Source organism: Sinocyclocheilus anshuiensis, unplaced genomic scaffold, assembly GCF_001515605.1.
Source record: "Sinocyclocheilus anshuiensis isolate Anshui unplaced genomic scaffold, SAMN03320099.WGS_v1.1 scaffold78, whole genome shotgun sequence".
NCBI lineage: Eukaryota > Metazoa > Chordata > Actinopteri > Cypriniformes > Cyprinidae > Sinocyclocheilus > Sinocyclocheilus anshuiensis.
The window spans coordinates 3,564,921-3,575,243 of record NW_015544250.1 but is presented as its reverse complement, the minus strand read 5'-3'; the positions used below and the strand labels follow the sequence as shown (position 1 = coordinate 3,575,243).

Here is a 10,323-nt window from a genome sequence, read left to right as displayed (position 1 = left end):
CCTTATGCGTGATATCAAATGCTTCTGCAGATTTATAGTATTACTATAGCATTTCACCTGAGCATTGCGAATCACGCGTATGGCCACGATAAGCGCTGAATGAATGACAGGCTTTCTGTTGTAACATCACGCAAGGTAAATAAAGGTGACATCTAGATTCACGTTAATCAGATCTTGTTTTAAATGTGTGCTGAAATAAATACCGGAAAAGATCTATTCGCGGCTTTTGAGAATCGATATCGAATTGACGTCGATTAATCGGAAAATTTTTTTTTTTGCCCAGCCCTACTGATTATAATGAGTTCTATAGTATTTTGTATAGTATATATATATATATATATATATATATATATATATATATATTGGGATTACTCCACATGTTTTTGTTAGATTCACCCTGTAATTTATGTTATAATCATATTTTCTCATAAATAATTGAAGCTACAGTTAAAATACATTATAATACTTACCTATTCATGGCTACAACTTAAAAGAGTCTAATGCATTATGAATGGATTGTTATGATCTTTAAAGATGGCCTCATGAATAGGTAAGTATTATAATGTATTATAACTGCTTTCAGTTATTTACAAGAATATGCAACTTATTCTAAGGCTATATTAAAGATGCATTAAGAATACATTTACAATACATTATGTACACAAGCTTCATTCACAAATGTTACTCAATATTCATTTCCCAATAATTGATCTTTGGTGAACAAGATCTCTCTAGCCCAAGGGGCACATTGAAGAGTTCAAATGTATGCCAGAAGTCAACAGACAAGGAGAAAACGTCCAGTTATATGAGGACTGATCTCGAATCGCTCTGTAATTTACAAACTAAGCCCAACGTCTGACCTTTAACCTCACCCGGACACTTAGATCCAGAGTCGTTTACTGTGGAGAACAGCTGTTTGCAGTGCCATTTTGTAGGAGAGATTTAGACTCTGAACGAAGGAGCTATACTGACAATGTTAGATGATTTTGTCTCTCCTTTAAATTTATTTACTGCAATGGTTCTCGGTACACACACACACACACCTACCTAGACATACAAAAACATGTTAGCTGCACCAACACTGCGATCCATCAGCGCTTGGCGATAATTGTTTTTAATGTATCCACGTCTTCAGATGGAAAATGTTCTGTAATTGGTATAGATGGTTTCTGTATGAGTGCCTCTGATACGGGCAGCGTGTAGATTGCAGGTTGAGAGGGCGGGCTTCATAACCCTTCAACACATTAACTTAGTGTGAAGAGCGTTATGTTAACGTTCTTTAAATGGAGCCGTATGTATTCACTTTGAGTTTGGACTGATATTGATTTAAGTGCAGCTGTAAATGGCTTTGTTTGGAAAGAAGGTTTTATGGAGGAAAAATGTTTGAACTACTATACAAACGAGGGGGAGGAAGTGCTTCTCTCACAGGAAGTTGTGTACATAGCACTAGCGATGGCCACACAGAGTGATGAACCGTTTCTCTGGAGGTTGAGAGGCATTGTAATTGAGATGAGAGCAGTGTTGCTGTGGCCAGCGTGCGGCTGAGACTGGAAAACCCTGAAGGTCAGATCATAACCATGCATGGATGCTGGGGGATTTGATTTCCTTTGTTTATTTACTTTCTTAATAAATGGCCCTGGTTTTTTTATGCACAGTGCATGTCAGTGCATGTTAGTCACTTTCTGCTGATGTAACCAATGTTTGGGGATACTAGACATTTCTATGCACTTGCAAAGGCTTTCTGAACGGCATTTACCATGTTGCTAACAGTGTTGTTGTTGTTATTAACTACAACTATTAAAAACGTTTTTTTTGGTAATTGAAATTAAGCTGAAAAAAATATTAGATGGAAAAAAAGGCCCTCAAATGAAAGTGAGAAATTTTGCATTGGCAACCAACTGACATAAAATAAAGTGAAGTACTAAAATGACCAAAAACTAAAACTGAAATAAAAAATAAATTAAAGCTATATGAAATAAATAAATAAATAGATATATAGACAACTGAAAGCATAAAAAAGCTTTTAAAGCTTTTTCAAAAAATTAATACATACTATAAAAACATATCTATTGTATTATGCTCTGAAATAGAGACCAAAGCTATATTTACAGTGTAAGTCTATGGAATTTGTTTGATTTGTTTTATCATCCTTAACATGAAATTTATTACTTTCATTGCTTAGAAAGTAGTAGCATGCCTCTCCTCAACAAACTACATGGTTTGAGGTATCTATTCATCTATGTAGATCAGTTAGTGTGGAGTAAGGTCTGATGTAGTAAAGCAGGGGGTTCCTTGCTGGAAAAATAAACAAACAAATGCTTAAACCAGTTTAAACTGGTTTGCTGGATTCAGCTGCTCTCCCAGCCTGGTCAGTTGGCTGGTCTCAGAGGGTTTGATGATCTTTTAGACTGGTTTAGCTGGACGTCAAGGCTGGAAGACCAGCTAGAACAGATGAAAACCAGATAAAATCAGTTTAGACTGGTTTAAGCAGGTTTTTTTCAGCAGGTGTAAGGCTTTTATTTCTAAGGAATCAATATCATAGTCCAGTTTTCTCAATCAAATCAAAGCCTGATGGATAAAATCAAGCCCCATGCTATATTTTGTCATCCGGACTTACTTTACATTATGCAAGTAAAATGTGTCACAATTGTCATCTTAAAGTGCAAATGTGTTGAAATGCATGCTTGTTTATTGTGTCCATCTGCAGCGGTTCGTTCTGCAGGTGCTGGGGTAAGTTTGGACGTACAGGATGAGCCGAATGAGTTTCACAGGCCGCTCTCTCTCTGTTTGTAGCCGCTGCACACTAAGACCCAGAGGACCGAGCGAAAGAGAAATTAAGTGGAAATTAATTGGTTTGAAGCTATTTGTTCTGTCTTCTTTCCTTCATCTATCTTTTTTCTTTTCTTTCTCCCCTCTCTTTTAAGTGGTCCTCCTCCTATGGAGGAAGGAGTCAATGGGAGAGGTGCCCCAGGGGTCATTTTCTCTCAAATAGCGGGTCCTCTTTCTCCTTTTCGCTCCGTCTCGCTGAGATATTGCCGACTCTTTGAGAACTGACAGTGGTCGTGGGAGATAGATTGTGATTGGATCACTCCGGCTTCCTTGAAGCCATCTTTCATTAATTTTTCTCTCCCCACATTCACTTCTTTTCCTGTTTATCGTAATCTGAGGCATCTCGCCATCTCTCTTGTCAACAGCACCGGCTAACAAGCCTCCGTCGCCGTCTTTCTAGCCCGAGTCACGTGTTTTTTCTCCAGGTTTTATTATGTTTGAGGAGGTGGACGGCCGACGACCGGCGTTCTCTCACGAAAGACAGACATGTTATTGTTCCCCTTTGAATCTAGCGAGCAGAAATTGTCAAGACAATCCGTAAACACAATCACACCGTAATCCGGCCCACATTTTAATATGTTGGCTTCCGTACCTCAGGCTTACAGAGATATCACACCGCATTAGAGAATACACCAGGACCCTAATGTTCAGTGATATTGCTGTTTCTTCTCCCCGTTTCTTGCTGATCTTAGTGAAGAAGCATTGTATGTCATCCACGTCCATCTTCCCCTTTGCTCCTTATGTTTTTTTTTCTCCATTTGTATCTCTTAATTGTATAATAGAAACGGCAGGCGGAGGCACGTGTTGTGCCTCAAACATCAAAAACTCCATTTCGTCGGCCTGACAGAACAATTTTCCATTTCCCATATTCACATCCACTTAATTAAAAGTTGCTGATAGCCCCGGCATCTCTCTCTGCCGCTCTGGGGTCCGCGGGAAGACATAAAGCTGTCCCGTACTAAGCGAGAAGAAACTTCGATTAGCGTTAGCTTGATTTAAACAGCGCTCACTGCTGTATGGATGATAAACTTTACAATGTTTATCTGAGGCTGGGAGGAATTTCTGAGGAAAAAAAAAAAAAAAAATCCATCAATGGATTTGTCAGTTTGGTATATTGCTCGTGTAGTTTGGGGAGATGTTGTTTGTTTTTTGGGTGACTCATGAAACCTGTTAAGTATGTGTCCGGCTCATATTTCACATAAAATTGAAAGGAAATAAATATGAAATTATATTTGGCTATTCAGAAAATGAATTGGTTTAGTTTATTTGTTCAATGTGTGACATTGTTTTTATGATGAAGTGCATTTGCCCTCAAAAATCTCATCATCGTAATGCAAAAAAAATATTAAAAATATTTCTTTGCTATAATGCAGAAGAATATATACTGTAATTACTACAATATATACTCGATAGATAGATACACTGAACAAAATTATAAACGCAACACTTTTGTTTTTGCCCCCATTTTTCATGAGCTGAACTCAAAGATCTAAGACTTTTTCTATGTACACAAAAGGCCTATTTCTCTCAAATATTGTTCACAAATCTGTCTAAATCTGTGTTAGTGAGCACTTCTCCTTTGCCGAGATAATCCATCTACCTCACAGGTGTGGCATATCAAGATGCTGATTAGACAGCATGATTATTGCACAGGTGTGCCTTAGGCTGGCCACAATAAAAGGCCACTCTAAAATGTGCAGTTTTACTGTATTGGGGGGTCCGGGGGGGTTCCGAAAACCAGTCAGTATCTGGTGGCCAAATTCTCTGAAACGCCTTTGGAGACGGCTTATGGTAGAGAAATGAACATTCAATTCACGGGCAACAGCTCTGGTGGACATTCCTGCAGTCAGCATGCCAATTGCACGCTCCCTCAAAACTTGCGACATCTGTGGCATTGTGCTGTGTGATAAAACTGCACATTTTAGAGTGGCCTCTTATTGTGGCCAGCCTAAGGCACACCTGTGCAATAATCATGCTGTCTAATCAGCATCTTGATATGCCACACCTGTGAGGTGGATGGATTATCTCGGCAAAGGAGAAGTGCTCACTAACACAGATTTAGACAGATTTGTGAACAATATTTGAGAGAAATAGGCCTTTTGTGTACATAGAAAAAGTTAGATCTTTCAGCTCATGAAAAATGGGGGCAAAAACAAAAGTGTTGCGTTTATAATTTTGTTCAGTGTAGATAGATAGATAGAAAGTATTATTATATATTTACATTTTTAAATATATTTTTAATATGTTTTAATATATTTTAAATACATTTTAGATTATATTTCAAATATTTATTTATTGATTTTTTTATACACGTTTTGGTATGAAATACGATTCGTTTCCATGAGATTGACTCATTCACCCAACTTCCAACAGCGGCACTTGGCTCCATCATCAAGTATAATGCCCAGTGTGTGTCCACTGTGGGAGCATATGTGGGTTTGAAAGCATGTGTGTATATTTGTACATGCGTATCACTCCTTCTGTTCGAAGCGTTTGATCATAGCGACAGTGCTTGTATTGTTTCCTCACATAGCTGCTCCTCATGGTCTCTGTGTAACACAGTACAGTGAGGAAACTCTACACATCTCTCTCACTCTCTGAAGGTCAGTGTTCTTCTGTACTGCTCTATCAGAGAGCCGAGAGGAAGTATCAGCTGGCTGTAATCTGATTTGTGTGGTGGACGTCTTAATATAGGCAACATGACAAGACGGAAGGAGAAACTGCCAGCTCTTCAGTTCACTGCATGTGTGTGTGTGTCGAGGTAGTTGTGTATGTATATGCTTTCCATCAAAAGTTCGGACACACTTGACTGAATTTATGTTTAATAACATTTAAATCTGAAAGTTTATGCTTAAATGCTTGAAATTAATTTTATAGACATATAAATTGTGATGACGTGAATTGCTTAAAAAAATACTATATATATAATTTGACATTTTTAATATTTAATATGTCGTCACAATATATGCACAATATATATCAGACTATAAAATTATTATATTATATTATATTGTAATGTATTCTAATGTATATAAAACATTTAAGCCATATAAAACTATAAATATAATAAATAATACATAAATAAAAATATATATAAATGACAGAATAAAATGCAATTATAGATTACAGAAAATTACAAATTTTGTGAACAAAGCTTATTCATAAACTAAAAGTTTGTTGATATTAAATTGAGTATTTTAACATATTTTTCCACTTCTTTGCAGATTTTAAGTTAAATGATTTTGAATATTCCTTTTGTCATTAAAACCAAACTTTCGACATAATACTTTGTATAAACCTTATAAGCCTGCTGAAAAAAAAAGTCCTGCTTAAATCAGTCTAAGCTGGTTGTATCTGGTTTTCATTCAATTCAAAATCGACATTATATATCATTATATATTTACATTTTTAAATATAGTTTTATTACGTTTTTACAAATATTTCAAATTTTATTCTAGATTTTATATTAAATATTTATTTATTTATTCATTTTCTCATTGGCCTAGGGAAGTGGAGGGCCAACCATAAAAAATAATCATGTGCCCTTTTAATTTATGCAGCTTTTAATTTAATTTACTGTATGTGTTTCATAGTGTTAAGACTTTTAAGTTGTGGAAAATACTAACATAATGAATGTGTATGTGTGCTAAATTTTTGACTGGTCGTGTAAACACAACTACACAGGGGAAGACACTTGCAGCAATTAAAACCAAATGAAAGTTCACCTCTCAGCTGGACAAAGCCATTTATGGCTTTCACACACTCATCATTTTCATTCTTTTGCTAGCTGGTCTTCTCTGATAGCCTTTTTTTACCCATTCTGTCATTTTACAACACTTCATTTGTTCTTTTTTCCTTCTCACCATAATTTTACTGAGGAAATCGTCCAGACGTGACATAGTGACCAAGTGAGCCATTCTAGAGGCCAGATGTTGCCATGGTGATATCCATAAACCATGCACATTACAGACACACACCCAAATCCTTGAATGTGTGCTGGTATTGATAAAGCAGGAGGTTTATTGAGCTCATAGCTGGAGACTCTACCGACATGTAGCAGTGAGCGTTTGCTTTCAATAACACTCTGCACCGTGAAGGCTGTTTCTTCTCGCATATTTGCCCTGCGAGAAACACGGGAGGAATTTTGAGTTTGAATTAGCATTTGACAGACATTTATTGGAGGTGTAATAAAGAGATGGATAAGACAGGAAAATTAAGTGACTGAAATACCAAACATTTATTATGTTTCATTATTTGTTTATCACATTAACAAGCCGTTGCTTTATATAACTTGGGCAAAAGCTGCAATTTAAAACTAATTATAGAGTAATTTAAGTATGTAACCAAAATTGATCTTAAACTATGAGCTGTAGATTATATCTGTGTTGAAGTCTGTGACAAATATGATGGCAGGTCTTTAGCGGCAGTGACATACGGTTCCATCAGAGGGGGCGGAGTCTGACTGTCAGCACACAGTGCTAATTAGACATACTGTTGATTATACTGTCGAGTCAGTGCCTTGGAAAGTATGTCTGATTTAATAAAACTTGCTTTTGATGGTCTTTTGCCACTTTATTAATTACAGTAAAAAGAGAACAGGAAATCGTCAGAGAGAGAGAGAGAAATGGCCAGATGCGGATCCACATGTCCCAGTTTCTTTAATAAACCTCCTGCTTTATCAATACCAGCTAATAATATATAGAGAACACCCTCCCCCTTCAATAGTTCTATACAATAATTGTACGCAAGGTTTATGTGAGCAACAAAATAAGAATTCACGGTCATTTTTTTCTGGTGAATGGCAACAACAAAAAATAAAAATAAATAAAAATGTAAGCAGACAATAAAATTAAAGAGAAACTTGGTAAAAAGACCTGCCGACAAATGGTGACCAACTAGGCATATTATTACATTTCAATTGATTTGCAGCCACAGGTGTGAATATTTAGACTATATTGGCTTCACACAATAACTAGAAGTTCAGATCTGGTGTTACAGGTGTGTTCCGTCAGTTATACAGCCACAGATGTTGCGTCCCAGGATGCCGTTTATCATCGAAACAGCGTTCGGGATGACCCCATCACCCTGACTCAGATTAACCATGGACATATACCCCACAGGGCTTTCATTGGTTTGATGGCGATACATCATTTATGTTTGGTGGGGGAGACATTCTTTAAAAAATGGAACCTATATGAGCAGAGCTTTACTTCTGCAGCTGGGCTTAATGTGGCTCTGGAGCAACAAGTACTGTCACTGTGTACCAAGAGACGACCTGCAAATGGTTTTGGCTACATGGAATCTCTCTCTTTCTCTCATTCTCTTTCTTTTTTTCATCCATCCTCTCCCTCTAGGCTGTGTCTGGCTTCCTGGCCATGATCTATGGTTTCATCTGCCATTTCTTCTAGTGAGGGGGGGGGGGGGGGCGCAAAAGAATGACCTATTCATTTGCCGTGTGTGTTCACGGAAAATGTGCGCTTGCTCTCTGAGGTGTGTGTGTGTTTTGGGGATGAAAAAATAAGCCATCGATCATCACAGCCACCTTTAGAGCATGACCAATTTTTGGGCCCAAATTGCACAGATGGCGCAATTACATGCGCTGGGTTTGTCCAAACCCCAGACAGAATAAAGAAAACACACCATCCTTGATTACATCTGCACAAGCCTTCTCAGATATTCAGTGTTTGATTTCTGACAGGGCTCATGGGTGAAGCTTTGAGAACTGCAGGTGTGTCAGCAATCAGTAGTGGCACACTTATTGAGTTAATTTAGATGATGTATTTTATTTTAGTTAAACCTTGTTATATAAAGTTCAATCTTTTTTTATTTTCTGTACTAGTTTATATACAATTAATCATTTTATATTTTTTACTTTTAGTAAAAAATGTTTGGATTATATTCAGTTAAAAAAATATTTTGTATTTTTTTTTTTTATTATTTAGTATTATTTTTAACATTTTTATTATTTTTAAGGTTTATTTCATTTAAACCTTGTTATATTTTATATATTTTGTTTTATTTTTAGTTCAATATATATTTTTAATTTTAGATTTGGTTAAGCATTTTATTTTATGTTTATTTTATTTTTAATTGAGTTTTTATTGTTTGTATTATATTTGTTACATTTATTTATTTATTTTTATTATTTTTACATTTAATTTGTTTTTAGATATTTTATTGTACTGAAAAACAAACATTATGTCATGGCAATAATTTAAAGATTATTTTTATTTACTTTATTGTTAAAATGAGTGTCTCTTAACTTTTCTGTGTGGTCCAAGACACTTTCAGTCCCACGAGTGAATGTTGCTATGCTCTCTTCCTCCTGCTCTCTGATTGAGATACTTTTCCATTGTGACCCACATGCCTCGTGCCTCGTTTGCAGATGTTATTTATATTTAATATACCCCTTGCTTATCCTCCTCCTCCTCTCGTAGAGAGATGAATGGTTTGTCTTTCAGCCGTTTAAATAGAGAGGAATGAGAGCTCTCTCTTTCTTGTATGAATGGCTGCTGTATAATAGTCTCCAGCCCTGACGTTTAAACAAAGAGCAGAGGTAGGACACAATGCTCAACTGTCCGATTGGAAAAACGGCTTAATTGAAATGTTCCAGACGGCGAACACACCCCACCCCAACGAAGAACTGCGATCTCTCTTTCTTTTATGGCCAACCCCAAAAACCAGTTTACCACAACACTTTGCATTTGATATGTGTACAAGTTCATGACAAATTTTCACATCTGTGCTGTTTAACTCCTGGAGGACGACCTCCTTAAATGCCCTGATCTTTAATGTGGAGTGTTGCTCAGCTCGTCTACAGAATCTCTCACAGCAGCTCAAGAGTATTAAGATTGAGTGAAATACATGTCCACTGAAGGATTTTCAACTCAGGAGAATGAATATCTTCATTGTCATATTAAAAAAAATGCCCAACAATGCAAGGAATGAGAAGAGGGTAGCATCTTCAGTTTCAGGTTTTTGTATTACATCACACAGTGGTGTGTGAATTCATGCCAGCATTGATAAAGCACAACTCCCTCACACCTTCAGCACTCATTCATCCCTATAGAAGAGCTTTGACTACCACTGAATGCCACCGTGGGAACCAGGCACTTCTCTCTGTACTCCTCCTCTAGCAACACCAGAACATTTTGGATGCTGTTAGATCCGAAATGATTGACTTGGTCTCTTGAGACCAGAGTATGGATTCCCAGAAGTCTCTATTTTGTAAATATGGGCCCTGGAAGAGGTTAAATGAGTTTATTGTGCTTTGGCTACAGTAGGTAATTCTAGTGGTGACAACAACCATGCATGTCACTTCTGCAGGCTGCGTCATACTCTGTGAGATAAAGTGTCACTCTTTTCATAGCTTTTGCCGGCTCTGAGACACTTATTTCTCCTGCTCTTTTTCTAGCAAAAATTCACTCATCACTAAATGAAAACTTAAAGTGAAGACCTGAGTATTTCAGGAGCCTTATCACAAGTCCATTGTTT

The 10,323-nt window shown here is 36.8% G+C and overlaps 1 long non-coding RNA gene and 1 pseudogene across 1 annotated transcript in view; both read left to right on the top strand.

Moving 5' to 3' along the window:
* The window catches only part of LOC107697957 (plexin-A1-like), a 255,116-nt pseudogene that overhangs the window by 131,499 nt on the left and 113,294 nt on the right, over positions 1 to 10,323 (top strand).
* The window catches only part of LOC107697959 (uncharacterized), a 7,808-nt gene continuing 2,908 nt past the window's right edge, over positions 5,424 to 10,323 (top strand). The window contains exon 1 of the long non-coding RNA XR_001635289.1: positions 5,424 to 5,578. This is a non-coding gene — a long non-coding RNA (uncharacterized LOC107697959). The remainder of the gene's footprint in view (positions 5,579 to 10,323) is intronic.